General features: G+C 40.6%; 1 pseudogene; it reads left to right on the plus strand.

Annotated features, from left to right (window-relative positions):
- Nucleotides 1-8,660: 8,660 nt before the first annotated feature.
- LOC113177132 (serpin B9-like) lies at nucleotides 8,661-15,559 on the plus strand (annotated as a pseudogene).
- The last annotated feature ends 2,747 nt before the right edge of the window (nucleotides 15,560-18,306 follow it).

The following is an 18,306-nucleotide window of genomic DNA, read 5'->3' on the forward strand; positions in this document are numbered from 1 at the left end:
AAGTGGATGGTGAGGTCTAACACAGTGTAGAGATTTTTTTTTTCTTATGAACACACCAATATTCTCTGCAAATTCTTGTGCCTCCCCATGCCCTGTAATCTTATGGGAAAGTGTAAAAGAGCAGTAAAAATGACGGATACCAGCATAGATTTTTTAAAAAGAACTATTTGCCCTAAACTTGTTTCAGACGTTTACATTTAATTTCAAAAAAAAAAAAAATCAAAACCCACTTAGTTATATTTAAGTTTATGAGGGGAAAGGGGAAAAAAAACCAAGGGAGAGAATTAGACAACATCAGATGGGGTAGACAGGGAAGATGAGAGGGAAGGGGAGGGGGGATAGTAGGGGATAGGAAAGGTAGCAGAATACAACAGTCATTAATATGGTATTATGTAAAAATGTGGATGTGTAACCGATGTGATTCTGCAACTTGTATTTGGGGTAAAAAGTAGGAGTTCATAACCCACTTGAATCAAATGTATGGAAGATGATATGTCATGAGCTTTGTAATGTTTTGAACAACCAATAAAAAATATTCATGTAATATATATACCCCCATATACAAAATGTACAGTGATTTAATACACATTACTGTAAGGAAAGAACTAGTTTGGAGAGCAGAGACAAAGGTCACAGATCAAATTTCTGCCTGTTGAAGAGGAAGAGTTCAGTAATCCTCTGAAGAGGAATGGAGCCATGCTTCTGGGGAGAGAACATAAGAAACAGAGAGTTTTTATGTCAATGCTTTCATATCCCTGTTTGCCACCACATACCAGGCCAACTGCCTGCTGCGAAGCTGTCTTCAGGTTCTCTGAGATCTATGTTCATTCCATTCATATACAAGGAAGAAAGAGAGAGAGGAGGCTTCCACTTGCATCTTCCCCTTCCCTCCCCTCATCACCTGGGCCTTCACACATACAGCATTACAGGGACAGCTTCCCAGACATTAACTCTGTCCCCAACCTCTCCTAATTTTCATAAGTAGCTATGGCAGATCTCATATTTGGCTTATGGCAAAAGCCTTGGCTCATAGGAGAAACCAGGTAAATCAGAAAGCCCCTACTTTAGTGTCCTGTGCAGTAGAAAAATTCAGGCTAAATCCCATACCTACCAAATGATAACCTGCATTTTCACAAAAACCCAGGAGAATCCTGGATAAGTTTCCTAGGGTTGCCACAACAAAGCAGCACAGACTAGAGGCTGGTTTAGGTAACAAAATTTTCTGAAAGTTCTCGAGGTTGGAAGTCTGAGATCAAGGTGTTGGCAGTGTTCCTTCTAAAAGCTGTGAGGAAGGATCTGTTCCATGATTCTCCCCTAGGCATGTAGCCTTCCTGCTGTGTCTATACATGGTCTTCCCTTTCTATTGGTCTATGTCCAAATTTTCTCTTCTTTAAAAGACAGCAGTTATACTGGATGAGAATCCATCCTGCTGACCTCATTTAAACTTAATCACCTCTCTAAAGATCTTATGTCCAAATACAGTCACTTCCTGAGGTACTATAAACTAGGACTTCAATATATGAATGCTGGGGGACAGAACTAAGCCCACAGGGATTCAAATGTACATTAATGTTTGGGAAACAGATTTGCTCAACCCCTACCTTCTCTTCCAATACTCATGTTCATCAATTATTGGGCTCCAAACTAGCCTTTTGCTTCAGAATAAAGAATAATGTTCTGATATATTTGGAGTCAAGTCCTCTGAGATATACTCTCATAGGCCTCATCAATATTTGTTCTGACCAACAATTCCACTATGAGACACTCTACATACAGAGGCTCTCTGAAGACAAATGGTATTCAACCATTACTATAGTTCAAGCATTCCCTCTCTGAAATCTGAGATTCTCCAAATTTCAAAACTTTTAAAGCATCAACATGGTACCACAAATATGATGATTCAATGTATATAAATACTGTTTCATTCACAAAATTATTAGAAAATATCATATTAAATTGCCTTTAAGCTGTGTGCATAAGATATTCATGAAACAATTGATTTTCATTTTCAGACTTGTGTCTCATCCACAAGACAATTCATTATATATAAGAAAGTATTCTAAAATCAGAAAAATATCTGAAATTCTTAAGACTTCTGAATGCAAGAATTTCAGATAAGGAATATTCAACATGTAATAATTCTAATTTGGAAATTTTTCCAATGCTTTTAGGTGGATAGACTTGAGCCCACCTGGAAACCACACAGGGATCTATTGCTCAGGGCTCATAATGGCAATATGGGTCATTGGGATTTTTACAGGGACACAAAATAACCATAATCAGTTTTTCCCCACATGGGACAGCTCCATGACCTAGTGTGCACATGTCTACATGTCCCACTTTAAATTCAGCTTAAGAATCATCTGTATTGTATGTTTCTCCTGAAAACATGCAATTAAAATCAAACTACTGAAAAATGAGCTGTTTGCCAACAAGTATACCTTTATTTGTGGTTTGGATATGAAATGTCCCCCAAAGGCACAGGTGTCTAAGTTTTGCTCCCCATCCTTGCAAAATTGGAGTTTTGATAAGTGATGGAAACTTTTCTTTCCTTTTCTTTATATTATTTTATTTTTATTTAATGTGTCTCCATGTTCTCCAGGTTGGCCTTGAACTTCTAGATATAAGTGATTATCGTGCCTCAGCCTACAAAGAGCTAGGACTATGGGCTCATGCCACCACACCTAGCTTCGGGTGGTAGAACATTTAAGAGCTGAGGCCTGGTTGGAGAAAGTTAAGTCACTGGGGTCATGCCCTCCAAGGGGATAGTGGAAATCCATTTCCTTTCTTGCTGTTTTCCACTATCATGAAGTTAATCACTTTCCTTCTCCATGTATTCCAGCAAAGTACCTAGTGAGAGTCAGAGTGTGGCCTGCTCCCCCAGGCCCTCTGTGGTCCTCTGCCTCTACTTCCTCAGGCCTGCACTGGCTGGCTCATGGCTTGAAGGACCCTCAAGCCTCCCCCATCTGGATGACCTGATGGTGGTGAAGACCTATGGGACCTAGCACCCTGGACTGCCAGTCTACTGCCTCAATCCTGCCCTTCCCAACCTAAGCCACTGCTGAGAGCTTGGGGCCTCTGAATGGGTGGTAGAACATTTAAGAGCTGAGGCCTGGTTGGAGAAAGTTAAGTCACTGGGGTCATGCCCTCCAAGGGGATAGTGGAAATCCATTTCCTTTCTTGCTGTTTTCCACTATCATGAAGTTAATCACTTTCCTTCTCCATGTATTCCAGCAAAGTACCTAGTGAGAGTCAGAGTGTGGCCTGCTCCCCCCAGGCCCTCTGTGGTCCTCTGCCTCTACTTCCTCAGGCCTGCACTGGCTGGCTCATGGCTTGAAGGACCCTCAAGCCTCCCCCATCTGGATGACCTGATGGTGGTGAAGACCTATGGGACCTAGCACCCTGGACTGCCAGTCTACTGCCTCAATCCTGCCCTTCCCAACCTAAGCCACTGCTGAGAGCTTGGGGCCTCTGAATGGTGTCAAGTGTGGTGTGGTTTGGCATGACATGCTGTGGTGTTGCATGATGTGGTGTTGTATGACATGTTATATACTGTAAAAATATTTTTTCCCTGGGAAAATTTAGAACTTACCCAAAGATAAGGAAGTAACCAGAACTCATGTCGTAAAAAATGTGGTATTAAAAACTCAATAGTAAAATAAATCCTAACCCAACTTAAAACTAGGATAAAACATTTGAATGGGCATTTCTTTGAGAAAGATATATAATAGACCAATAAGCCATGAAAAGAAGCACAACATCATAACATATCAATGAAATACGATTCAAAGCTGCAGTGAAATATCTCCCCATGTGCTCTAGAATAGTAACAATCAGACAATAGACATAGAGAAACTAAAACTCTCATTGCTAGTGGGCATTTAAATTCATGCAGTAACTTTGCAAATTAGTTTGGTAGTGCTACATAAAATTAAATTCAGAGTTATCATATCAACAAGAAATTTCACACTTAGGTCTCTATTCAATGTGAATTCAAGAAAATATGTCTACACAAAAATTGTTCACAAATGTTCATAGCAGCATTGTTCTTAACAGACAGATGATGGAATCAAGCCAACTAAATGCCTACTAATTGATTAAATTTTAAAATGAACATATATACACCCAATATTATTATGAGTATTTTTCCAAAACAAAAAGAGATAAATGCCCATACCTCGAACCAAGAAGAATGATTCTTGAAAACATCAGGTTAATAAAAGAAGGCAATAACAAAATACCTCATATTGTATGATTCCTTATGTGAAATGCTCTCAATAGGCAAATACATAGAGAAAAAAAATGGATTAGTGGTTGCCAGTGGTTGGGAGAGGGAGGAGGGACTGGAGAATAATTATAAATGAGTATCCCATTTGATTTTGAAGTGATGTAAATGTTCTGGACTCAGACATTGGAGACAGTTGTACAGCTCCGTGAATATCCTGAATTGTAGGATTTAAAGAAGTGATTATTGTTAAACCCTAATTTTGAGATTGAGATATCTCTGAAATACATGGGTTTATCAAGCTGTGCATGTTGCTAGCCTGGTCCTAGGGCAAATTCCCTAAGTCACTAGCAGCATTACCAGGTAGCAGCTGGAAAAATGTCCACTGGATCTAAAGATATTTTGTCATAAAAATCCAGGGATCAGGAGGTGCAGATTACTTTCATTAAATCTACAATGGATAGAGAGAAGAGGGATATGACCTGGGATAGGAAGAGAGTCAGCAGAGACATGTTTCTGTAGCCTCTTGGTTGGTTGAGTCGATAAGTAGAATAAAATTTTGTCTCAATGGCTGATCTTAAAATATGACAAAAAATATGCTACAGTTATTTTTTCTTTGTTGTGTTAGCTTAACTGATAGTTTAAACTCTTTTCTTTCCTTCATTCTGCTAATAACAGAATTTATAATGTCTCAGATTCCTTCTCTTTTCAATATTATGGTATGCATATTCATCTTTTAACAAGCATTATTTATCTGTTCATCTTCATGTTTATTAATTGATTTATTTTGTATACAGAGATTAAAGCCAGGGATACCTAACCATTGAACCAGATCCCCAGATAATTTTATTTTTGATTGAGACAGGGTCTTCCTAATTTGCTTAGGCTGGGTTTGAACTCTGGATCCTCCTAACTCTGCCTCCCTAGCCGATGGGATTACAAGCATGTGCCAAAGAATAAAGGTGTTATTAAAAAAATGGTATGGCACATAGGGCACAAAGTTTATGGAAGCCCTCATTCTTGGGGTCATGTAAATGGAGGATTGGCACCTAAGAAAATGGCCTGTTAAATATTTTGCCTCACCTCAGGCACTCAGGAGAGAAAACAAATTTTTATTAATTTGAAAACAGACAGGTATCTGCTGATGGACAAACTTCTAGGAAATTCTCCCTGCTTCAGAGGAAGAGACATTTGGTCTGTTCTCTTTCTTGGGCAAGATGTCAACATGAAGTATTTCCAATTGCTTGAAGCTGGTACAAAGAGGGATGGGGAAGAGTGTGGACCTTGGATGACATGAACTGCTAAACCAATGTGCTCCAGGTGGTCCATGCCTCTGAACCTGATGATGGACACACTTGAGGTCCGAGCCATTTTGATTCAGTCTCTGTTTCTGTCACATTGCCAATGAGGAGTAGGACTGATTATATACCAGTTCCACAGCCTAAGTACCAAAAGTTGGAAAATAGATCAGCTGCTCAGATTTAGGAGAAATGTGTTCTCTATGAGGGTGTTGCACTGGTAATAATTAGTGGTGTAGAAACCGGAAAACAAAGTTTTTATTTTTATTTTTCTGGTGCTGGGGATTAGGCCAGGGTCTTGTGCATATGAGGCAAGCATATTACAGCTAAGTTATATACACAGCCCTTGGAAAAAACATTTAAAAAATTGTTTTTAGATAATTATGAGCTCATAGTAATTATGCAAAAAAATTGTCTAATTGTAGCAATTTCATACATGCATGTAAAGTACTTTAACTGAATCCACCCTACCTGTAACACACTCTCTCTCTCCCCTTGTACTTTCCCTCACCCTTATCTTCCCTATTAGTCCATCTTCTACTTTCATGTCATTTTATATTATTCTCTAGATTCTACATATGAAAGAAAACATGAGATACTTGTTTTGCTTAATATGATGTTTTACAGTTGCATCCATTTTCCTACAAATTACATTTCCTTCCTTTTTATGGCTAAATTAAACTCTACTGTACATATATACTTACCACATTTTTTTATGAATTTATCTGTTAATGGGCACCTAGGCTGATTCCATAACTTGGCTTTTGTGAACTCTGCTAGGACAAACATGGGTATGCAGCTGTTTCTGTACTATGCTGACTTTGATTCCTTCACATGTACACAGAGAAGACTGGTATAACTGGATCATGAGGTAGGTAGCACTACCTTTAGTTCCTGAAGAAACTCCTTACCATTTTCCATAGTGATGGGGCTAATTTACGTTTCCACTAACAGCATATAAGGGAAAGGGACACATTCCATTTAGCTGAATCTCTCATTTGTGTCAGGCAGGAGCCTCAGAATAAGACCTATATGACTTTCCTCCCCTAAAATCTCATGCTGTCATTCTGTCTTTTCTTTCTGTCAGTAGGGAAGCCCAGATTTGTAGGATCTGTGTCCTTCCCCAGTCCCCACTGTGTTTTTCCCAGGGGACTTTGCAGCCTGCCTTTGGCTGTCAGTTTAGAGTGCTTTCACTTTCAGAATCCTCTAGAAAACATGCTGTGTACAACTCCACCCCAGTGTCTCCCTTGGTGTTCCAGTGCAAACCAGTGGGTGACAGAGGCCAGGATAGGAGAGCAAGAGCAAGGGGATTAGTGACCTGACCCAGGTCACACTGGATTTCTTCCCTGGGGCAGTGAATGCTGATTGGAAGACAGAAAGTCCCAGAGCTACACAGGCCCCATAAAGGCCTCTGGGAGTGCAGAGGCTCCAGAGTGGACCTGAGAGAGGCACAGCTGTGGATCCTGGTCCTGTGATTCAGAAGTCAGCACAAGGCTAGCAGCACTGAGACCTGAGGGAGAGACTGTGTGGAAGGTGGCAGGTGAGGACTTCTCTGTGCAGGGGCTGAAGTGACAGTGGACAAAGGCAAGTTTTAGAAACCCCAGGCCACCACTGGGAGAAGGGATGCCAGAGGCTGAGATGAGAAAAGACAAGTCAATGTAATTGCTGTGTTTAGAGAAAGAGCTTCTTGGGAGATCATGGGGGTCAATGGTGCAGGAGGACCTTGCTTAGGGCAAGTCCCAGAGAAGGGCTGCATGATTTCATGAAGACAAAGATGCTGCACAGCCTCCTGGCTTTTCTGCTTGCCTCTTGCCTGCCCCTCTCTGGCCCTGGCCCTCACCCTGGTGGGTGTTCATGCTCCAACACCACTCCCACCTACTTGCCTTATTTCCTCATGTCTCCTCTCTCCTCAGGGAGTCACAGAGTAACTTCTGCCTAACCTTTTACTGCGCTTTTAAAATCTCCAGAATCCAGTTCAAAACCAGTTCACCATTTATTTATCTGAGATTTCCCCCTAATTGATGGAGCTCTTGCTGTTTCCTGAGCATACTTGCAGGTGCTTAGAATCAGGATTCCAGGTACCTTTCCTGCAGACAGTGGCCAGTCTTGTGGGTCCAACAATAAATAAGACAAGGAATTACAGTTAGCAGTGATGAGTCAGGGTGGGGAGGAGGGAGCTCTAGACTAGGACATCAGAGGCCTCCTGGTGCTGAGCCTAGAAGCGAGCAATGAGTGATTGGAGCCTGGTGAAAGGGATGGAGTAGGAATCCTTTTAAGTTGGATATCAGTGTTTGCCAAAGCTCAGAGGTGATTGGGGGGATCAGGGTGGGTAGAAGTGGAGACTATAACACAGGAGGACTGCAGCAAGGGATGGCGCCAGGCAGGTGGGATGCCATTTACAAAATACATTTTGAGCTTATCCCTAGGGCCACTGGAGATTTAAGGGAGAGCTCATAGGATCAAGATAGCACTTCCCTTTCAGTATTCTGTGTGTCTATCTATCTGGGGTCCTAATTGGGGGAGCCCATGTTATGAGGCTCCCTAGCCCACTTGATTTGCATTTTAGTGAGCAGGAGCTGATTGTACTGGAGATCTCTGGGTCAGGGAGGTCAGAGGCTCTGGAGAGGAGCCAGGTGGTTCAGACTAGGCACAGGATCACAGGGGCTGGAGAAGTGGAGTGGGGTAGAATGATTTGAGAGGGGGATAAATGCTTGCTTGGACATAGGATTGGGGGATCTTTGAGAAATGGGAAGTTGTCAGGGAGGTTTCCCAAGGTCTAGGGCTAGCCACCCGTGAGGGAGGGTCTCATGCATAGAGCTGCCCCATGGTGTTTACACTCCACTGTCTCTGGCTTCAAGCAGCACCTCCTTGCTCTGGCTTTGACTACTCACTCTTCTTTCTTTGACCTGTCAACTTCTGTTCTCCTCTGCCTGCTTTTCTGTTCTTCCTTTCTTTGACACTTTGATGTTCTACAGACACCCAATCCTTCTTCACTTGTCTAATCTACTCCCATGGCTTTCGCCGGTACTCAGAAATTTTCTGAATTCACAAGAAAAATGGAAGCCAAGCAGAGACCACACACAGTGTCCTCAGCCCCATTTCATTGTATTTCTCTGTATTCTTTGCCCCCAGACCCTGCATCATGGATTCTCTTTCAAAAGCAAATGGCACCTTTGCCATCCAGGTTTTGAAGATGCTGTGTCAAGACAGACCTTCACAAAATGTGTTTTTTTCTCCCCTGAGCATCTCCTCTGCCCTGGCCATGGTGCTCCTGGGGGCAAAGGGGAACACCAAAGATCAGATGGCTCAGGTAAGCTTTCCTGTCAATGAGAAGGAGGGACTAGTCTGCAAGGTTGTCTTTTATCCCCTCCTTGAGTTTTTCCAGAACTGTTGAGGAAGGAGGGGTGAGCCTGGACCATTTCAGGGAGGGAGCACAGAATGAAGGGAAGGAAAGAGGTGAGGAGTTTCCTCCAGTGAGATGTTGTGGTTGGTTGCTTGCAGGGTTCACTGTGTAATCTCTTTTTCATTTATAACTTTTCTTGAGTTCATCAAGAAGTTCCTTAAAATTGTGGCCTTGGAACATTTGTTCACTTATGGGAATCAGTTCTTTGCTCCTCCCCCAGATGAGGGATGTTTGGGCAGTGATGGTAAACTGGTCCTACAGTACTGCAAGTCTCAGGCCTGGGCATGAGCCACAGAGGAAAAACAACTTGCTACTCAAAATGGTGTTTCACAGAGGAAAGGCTCAAAGAACTTCTATTGCTTGTTGTGACAAGAGACTTAACAGATATGAGCTACTCAGCATGTGTCCACTGTGACTCATGTTTATGCATAAGAAAATATCTGTAGAGTGAATAGACTAACAAAAATATGATTGTGTTAATACAGAAATATTCACAAAAGATTGTCGTTACATTATGCCTCTTGCTCCTGCCTGTTACTACTGTTGTTTAGGATCTGCCTCCAAGGTTGAAAAGACTGAAATTACATAAACCTTCATTACCAATTTCCAAATGATTCAAATTGTTTACTTGTACAATTGTCATTCTGACAATTTCTTTCATGGTAAAAATTAATTTACTAAAAGGTTTTTATTTTGGTTTTAAATTAATCAAGAAACTTCAGTTTGTGTAGGATATAAGAAGTTTATATATGTTCTGTGGAATATAATTGTCAAACCAAGTCACATTGACCTCTTAGCTGAATACCTCATATAGTCCATTAGAGGGCAGTCCAGCTGATACAACAGGTTTGGCAATTTGGTTGTATATCTTTGCTAGGCGACAGGAGTTTTCTTCATATTTTCTGGCTAATATCTAACAAAGAAAGCTAGTATGTTGACCACTGGAAGATTGAGAAAATAAATGTCATTTAAATTTAATTATGTTGGGAAATGGAAGTAATTTTACAAATTCTAGAAAAATTAGTTTTATAGCTTTTTTCAGTACTAATATTTAAGATTGAGTCCCAAAGTTGTGCTGCTCTGTCATTTATTTATACAATGTCAAAAGCTAGTGCTGAGTAAATCAAAAGAAAAAATAGACAACATGTTAGTTATTTGATTATTACATAGGAGAGTTATTTCTTTATAAATTGTTTTTAATAATTAGTAGGTTAATTTCCATGTTGTTGGTTTGTAGTGTTGTTGATTTTTAGTTTCCTACATTGAGGTCATTAAATATAAACTATGATTTCTGTATTTCAGAGTCAAATGAAACTCTTCTTCTGATGCAATATGACACCTTTATTGAAAGATAAAGTATCATATAGTATACATATATTATCTCTCTCTAGGATACTGTTTAAGAACTAATTTATTCTTATTAATGATATTACTCATTTTATATTTTTATTTCCTTTTAACTATTATCATGATGATTGCATTCCTGTCCAATTTTTTTTTATTTTTAGTTTTTTGAACTGCATCTTTTTTGTAAATAAAGACATGCAAGTTATTTCAGTATTTTGAACTACATAATTTTGTACATAAATAAAGGTAAGTTATTCTCTATTTCTGACAAATTTATGGTGTCTGTGGGATGCAGGAATTAAGAATAGTCCCTTTTCTGAACATCTCATGCCCCTTTCATTTTGTTTTATTGCTCATCTATAAACTATGCAGAGAGCTCTGTGCAGGTGCAAAACCCGTATCTTACTCAGCAGTTTCCTGGCCCCTCTCTCCACCTATCCCACCAGTGTCACTTCTCAATTAGAATCAACTTCCTCTCAAAGGATAAATTCATGCAGTATTTGAGAAGAATATTGCTTGAAAATTCTTGTGGAGATCAAGATCAAAACTGAGAGTGTTTTCTTGCTTTCCTTCACAGGCAATGTCTTTAAACACAGAGGAAGACATCCATAAGGGCTTCCAGATGCTTCTCACCCAAGTGAACAAGCCTGGCTGAAAGTACTTGCTTACAACAGCCAACAGGCTCTTTGGAGAGAAGACCTGTGATTTCCTCTCAGTAAGTTGAGTCAGCAGAACAATAAAAGTTGTATTTAAAATACCTGGTGATATACAACTCAGAAGAGAGACCCTAGAGACTAGGCAGGATGGCACACTTGGGAGGCTTAGATGGGAGAATGGAGAGTTAGTGGCCAGCTTGGGCAACCTAGTGAAACCCTCGTCTTGAAAACAAAATGAAAAACTGCCTTGGAACATAGCTCATTGGTACAGCATTTGCCTACTATGCTCAAGGTCCTGAGCTCAATCCCCAGTACTGCAAAAACTTGCCAAAAAAAAAAAAAAGAACAATATTCTTGAGAACTTGAGAAACTCACAGTAAACTATTTTTTTATAAGGAATCCAATTGTACACTCATAACTTGTATTATTTCAATTTTGGCAATATCTAAAATTTCATTTATTTTCTCTGGTTTTTCCAAGCTCAGAAAATATCTCCTTACAAACAAAAATGTTTCATGATCAAGTAGGTTAATATTTGATCATGTTTTTAATTTTTAGAATAGCCTAAAGCTAGCATTCATAATGTTTGGAAGCTCACTGTCATTTTATTGAGCAACCTGACCATTTGAACTATTTCTCTCCAAAGACATTTAAGGAGTCCTGTCTTCAGTTCTACCATGCGGAGCTGGAGCTGCTGTCCTTTGCTGAAGCTACAGAGAAGTCCAGGGAGCATATAAATACTTGGGTCTCTAAAGAAACAAAAGGTCAGAATTATAAGTTATTTCTCTCTCCTCCCACCCCACCCCTGTTCTCCTCTCCTCTCTCCTCTACCTCTCCTCCTCACTGCTAATGTCACTGGTGTTGCAGAACCATCAGCGCAAGGTTGCCTGGCTGAGCCTCTTGGTGCCTGTGAACCTTAGTGGCTCACAGAAGATCTGATCAGTGCTCAGGTTTTCAAAACCAGAGAATTAATGCTGTCTCTTTTCCTAGTACCAGAGTCACTGATGCAAGTGTTAACAGAAACTTGTGAGTCAGATTTCCCATATAATACTTTACATGTCACTGGCCTGTATTGTTCTCACAGCAGGTGACTCTTATCTATGAGAACAGATCAATGGCCAGATCTTCCCACGTCATGCCCTTGGCCCTCCTCTTCCTGGGATCAGTTCGGACGTTATTCCTCCCACTTTTAAGGTGAATTCTCCTACTTCTTCTTTCCTATCTCTCACTTAAGCACACTTCATCAAATTTGAGAAGCCTAGAATTGATTAGTCAACTACAGAATCTCTTTCAGGGCTGATCCATTCCACAGATTGAAAACAACCTGCTTGTGAGGTTAAAACATACTCATTTCTTTTTAGGGTGTGACAGGTTCTAACCTTTGTCCTCTAGATCAAAATGGTTTGATGTTTGAACCATCCAGGCACTTATACACCACTAGGAATGTCTCTATTTCTGCTAACAAATGAATTAGTAAAAACTAGAGGTAGTACTTTCCACTATTTCTTCTTGGAATCTTTTCTTCTTGTGCCCTCTAGAGGCAGCAAATTAGCAGGGATGCTCTTAGTTCCTTGGAACTATACCACTTGATATACAGGGAAAGAAGGACATACCTTCACCTATGCAAATCATTACCTGTTCCAGGGATTCCAGGTGCCAGGAGGGTGATATCATATTATCTCTTCTGTAGTTTCCAGAAACTCCTCCCATGTCCCTGCTTTGGAGCTATTCAATTCTGTGTGCCTCAGGAATGTTGCAGGTAGCTGTACAATGTTAGAACTGGGCCTGTCCACAGGGTCTTAGACCTGACACTGCTCTTACCCACAGCAGGTAATGTCAGCTCCTACCCAGCCCCTCTCTGCTTTGCTGCTTGTCTTCTTCTCCAACCTGGAGTCAAGTTTCTGCTTTGTCCCAATCTGCTTTCCTCCAGTGACATAGAAATCTTTCAATATCTTCAACTTGGTGGCTCATCCAGTGCCTGTCATCATGAATACCACTCATAGCTGGGATTTTTTACTTTTATACACATCATCCAAACTCAGCACATATGAAAGCAGAATGTTTGAATCTCCAAGACATTGTGTCATGCTTATTCACTAAAGATTCAAAAAAAGTAACTGACAGAGTTTGTGCTTTTCTTAAAAGGTAAAATTCCAGAGTTGCTACCAATGGGCTTGATTGATGAGCAGGTCAGGCTGATTCTTGTCAATGCCATCTACTTCCAAGGAACATGGTACAAGCCATTTGACAAATCAAGCACAAAAGAAATGCCTTTCAAAGTAAACCAGGTAGGGAGAGACGTCAAAAATTATGCTAGTCTGATGAAGAAATTGCATAGAAATTTTAACTTTGTAAAGGCATAAATGCTTAATAATAATTTCAAACTTATTATCTCTCTTAATGAATTTTAATCTCAGTGAAAAAATGATTTGAAAAATAATATTTAGTATCTATTATGGTTTCTAGCCCATTACGACTCTAACTGCCTCTGAAGAAGGATCCTACATGTATTGGTTTAACCTTATTCTGGACACAAATATCTTCCTATAGACAATAGTTGCTATTATATATATCAGACATGAGACAGAGTACAAAGAAGGAATATGAAAACACATGTCTTGAATCAGGATTTTTGCTTTGTTTTTACAATTTTGTGCAATGAGGGATCAACCTCAGAGTTTGTGCATGTTAAGCAAGTGGTGTACCATGAAGCAACACCCCAGATTTTCCATCTATTATTCTTTAAATTAAAATAATCTCGTATTTAGTTACTGGAGTTGTGGCTTTGTGGTACAGTACTTGCCTATCATGTGCAATGCTCTGGGTTTGATCTTCAGCACCACATAAAAATAAATAAAATAAAATAACTAGTTATTGTGTCCAACTACAACTAAAATATTTTAAAAAATAATATCACACTTGAATTGTTGTTATTTATAATTTATCATTATTGGTTCAGCATCTGCAGCTTCTTATTATTAAAAATGACTGCAAAGGTCCTGGGCAACTGTGAGCTATAAGGTTAAGTAAAACAGATATTAGAATACTTTGCTTAATTCTGTAAACCCTAAAGATGCCATGTAATGCAATAAGGAAGCTTGTATGCATTAAGCTCCTCCCCTTATTTATAAGGCATGTTTCAGACAACTATTTATTAATTTCTAGCAGTGCTGGACCACAGAAGAGTTGAGAGTTCTGTTTCTCCTTTTAATACTGTTTTAAATGCTGTGTTCATGTGGTCAATCCTCTCAGGAGGAGGAAAGGCCAGTGCAGATGATGTGGAAAGAAGCCAATTTTAACTATGTCTACATCAGTGAGGCCCAGACACAGGTGTTGGAGCTGCCTTATGCTGGCAAGACGCTGAGCATGATCATCCTGCTCCCAGATAAGGACGTGGACCTCAGTGTGGTGAGTTGGGAGGGGCTGCACTCCTTTCAACTCACAATTTCTGGGGGAAGAAGTGGGTACACCCTGTGCCTTTCTTTCATAGTATCTCCAACCCAAGAGCCCAAATGGCCCAGCCCTGTCCTCCTTGCTTCCTTGTGATATGATCCTTATAGAAAGAGAGTCAATCATTCTCTCAATGGTGGCAGTACACTGTGATGACCTAAAGGGTCATTGGGAGCAGAGTAGCTCCCATGGGCTTTCCCTCTCTTCAGTTCCCTAATGTGAAGATGAGTTTCCACAAACAGTGCCTCATTCCAGCATAGGCACTTGTCCCTCTCCTGGAGAGGCCCACACTGAGAGCCCTTCCTTTGCCCAGTGTCTTTGGCTTGTCGGCAATGGTTTATTGTATGAAAACTAAACCTCATTCAAAGCAACAACAAAAACAAACAAAAAAACACACAAGAAAAGCCCCCTTGACTTGGCATAGATGCTTTTCACAAATAAACGTGGTTTGCTAGTGGATGAATAAGGAGGGACAGCCACAGGCTTCCTGCAGGTAAATATATATGAGCTAGCACGTGGGGTGGTGGACAAGCCAGATCCCTCACAAGTTTCTGGGCAGCTGAAGGCACTGCTGGTCCTATGTGGACAGTCAACAAGGAATGTTCATGGAAATGTCTATGTGTCTGTCGATACCCACCATAGTCTGAATATGAACCTGTGATTCTGGTCTTTCAGGTGGAAAATAACCTGACTTTTGAGAAATTCATAGCCTGGACCAAGCCAGCCTCTTTGCATAATACTGAAGTGGAAGTTCTCCTTCCGAGATTTAAACTGCAGGGGGATTATGACATGGAGTCTGTGCTTCAGCATTTGGGAATGGTCAATGCCTTTCAACAGGGCCAGGCTGACTTGTCTGCCATGTCAACTGAGACAGACCTGTGTCTGTCCAAGGTTGTGCACAAGAGTGTCATGGAGGTGAATGAAGAAGGCACTGAGGCTGCGGCAGCCAGTGGGTTACTGTGATTCATGTTCACCAACATTCTGTGCTGACCACCCCTTCCTTTTCTTCATCAGGCATAATGAATCCAACACTGTTCTGTTCTGTGGTATTCTCATCTCCCTAAGGGTTGAACTTCCTCTCCATGGAGATTTTCCCTTATTCCATGTCCCCAAATTTTCACTACAGTTCATAAGGATGTACCTTTAGGTGAACACCAAGTAGAAAAATGAGGGCAGGGTCCTAAGCCTTCTGAACAACTTGCCAGTGTGATCTGATGATGCACCACACTGAGCTGTCCTCATACTGCCCACTCATTTGTACCATAGAACCAGGGTCATGGCCAATAGACTGTCCTGATTCCCTGTTGTATTATGCGTACAGTACAGATTGCATAGGATAGCTTGCAAACTTTCCCCAGATGGCCCCTAACACATTTCCCACTCATTCCACATGCAATTCCTTCTACTTATCTTGTGCTTTCCTGGTACTTCAAGGAAGGTGTGTCTCCATGGTAGAACACTTGTCTAGCAAGTTAGGGTTAGACTCTCATCACCACATATAAATTAAAATAAATAAAATAAAGATATTGTGTCCATCTACAACCAAAAAAAACAAAAAACTTTAATGAACATTTTATCTACCTTTGGCATTCACCAATCACCATTGCAATGCTATGCATTGCAATATATGCTAGGAACACATGGGGACAGAATCATGGTCTTTTGGCACCTGCTCTTTAATATGTATTCCCAGTTTATACAGTGTCTATGACAACCAGATTGCACAGTTGAATAGCTTTGAACTACCACATACCCCCGTTGCAGCTAGGATACCTTGCCTGGTGGTATTGCATTCCTCAACCTCCAACCCAAACAATGACATGCCATTAGTGCTTAAAGTTCCATTAATGTCATCTTCTTCAGGACATTTTCCCATTCTCCATAATCAGAGGTACATCTTTGAACTTTCACAATAACTGCCCATGATAGTTGTATTGCTTATTTATTAATCATTTTTGTTCTTAGTCTTTGGACTAGGCCTTAAAGTCTCCAAGATTTGTGATTATATTCTAAATGCTATAGTGTGGTAATAAATAATTTGATCCTATATGACCTCTGTAGTAATTTTTTAAGTTGTTGAACATCAACAACTTTATTGTTCCTTTTAGATATTTTTATCCCAATGACATCCACATTTTCACAGTTCAGAGCCATCTAATACATGGTGCAAAGGTGTTGTGCAACCACAAGTTTTACTGTGTGCCCAAAGGTTTTTCATTGCCTCCAAAAGAAATCTGTATCCACTAAGCAGTTAATCCTTATCCCTTCCTCCCTCTAGTCACTAGCAACCATGATTCTGCTTTTTGTGTCCATGGATTTCCCTGTTCTGCGTATTCCATTTAGACTGAATCATAAAATATATTACCTTTTGTGTCTGGCTTCTTCACTTACTGTGATGTGTTCTAGGTTGTCTTTTTGTGGCACGTATCAGTATTTTATTACTTTTTATGATTGAATAATATTCCAGTACCTAAATATGACACAATTGTTTTATTCACTCATCCATTGATGGACTTTGGATTTCTATCCCCTTGTGTGTGTGTGTGTTTTTAGTAGTTCTTCTATGAAATTGCATATTTGTGAATTTGCTTGAATACCTATCTACACTATTCTGTGTTTATACAGATTTAGGAATAGAATTGTTGTTCATAAGATAATTCTATTTAACTTTTGAAGAACCACCAACCACAGTGCCTAAACTGTGTCACATTCCTACCAGCAATGTATGAGATTCCAATTTCTCTGCATATCCTCACGCACACTTTTTTATTTCTTTTTTCTTTATTTAAAAATCATGAACACACTAAAGGTGATTCTTTCCATAGTGATAGATTCTCTGCCTTATCCCTGGTCCAGAGCCCTGGAGCTGGTCAACCATGGATGGAGACTCTGCAACTGGGAGCAAAAGGAAATCTCCTTCTCCTGGTCATTCTGGTCAGATGATTTGGCCACAGCAATGAAGAGCTGACTAACACAAAGGCGCACAGCTGATTGTAGAAAGCCTACAATAAGTGGTCCAGCTACATTCCTGCTAAGGGGGTCCCCCCTCTGGTGATCAGACTTGATAGTTTTCCATTGCTTTTAGGATAAAGATTAAGCTTTTTTGAGAGCTAACCAGATAGTTCCTGATTTAACCTTTTCTCCTATCCCCCTTTGCCATTTCTCAATATCAATCCTTCACTCCAGCCTCATAGAATTTTTTGCAGTTTCCAACTATTCCACACTCTGCCTTTACTCTGGAGCTGTACAGTTGTGACCAATGATAGTTAGCTTCCCGTTATTGTGACAAAGTACTTGTGATAATCAACATGAAAGGAGGAATCCTTTATCGTGGGTCACAGTTTCAGAGGTTTCAGGCTTGGTTGGCCTCTTTGGTTGCTCTTGGGCCTGTGTCAGGACAGTTCATCATGGTGGCAGTAAGTGATGGAGCAAAGATTCTCACTCACTGTGGCCTGGAAAGCAAAGGAGGAGGTGGCTGGTGTCCTGAATATTCCCTTCCAAGACACACCACCCATGGCTTAACTTCCTCCACTAGGCCCCACCTCCAAAGGTTCCCCCATCTACCAGGATCCCCACAGGCTGATGAATACATCTTCAACCCATGGACCTTGGGGGACATCCCAGATCCAAACTACAGTGCCATCCTCTCCTTAGGAAACCCTTCCTTTCCACTAGTCCTCTCCCACCTCCTCGCTGCCCCACCCCCTCACTGGCTAAGCTTCACTGGTCCTTTCCAGAGTTAAAGACTCCCCCTGTGTGCTTAATTATTTTGCAGCAGAAGTATTTAGTGCAAGGGGAGTGGAGGCAGGGGGGCATTGTTGAGAGCAGCTTTCTCCTATTATACACACAGTTCGTCTACCAAAGGGCACTAAATCGTCCCAACAGGTAGTGGGCATTTCCCATTGGCCAAATAGGGTATGTATCTCT

This window comes from Urocitellus parryii, chromosome 8, assembly GCF_045843805.1.
Source record: "Urocitellus parryii isolate mUroPar1 chromosome 8, mUroPar1.hap1, whole genome shotgun sequence".
In the NCBI taxonomy this organism is placed as follows: Eukaryota; Metazoa; Chordata; class Mammalia; order Rodentia; family Sciuridae; genus Urocitellus; species Urocitellus parryii.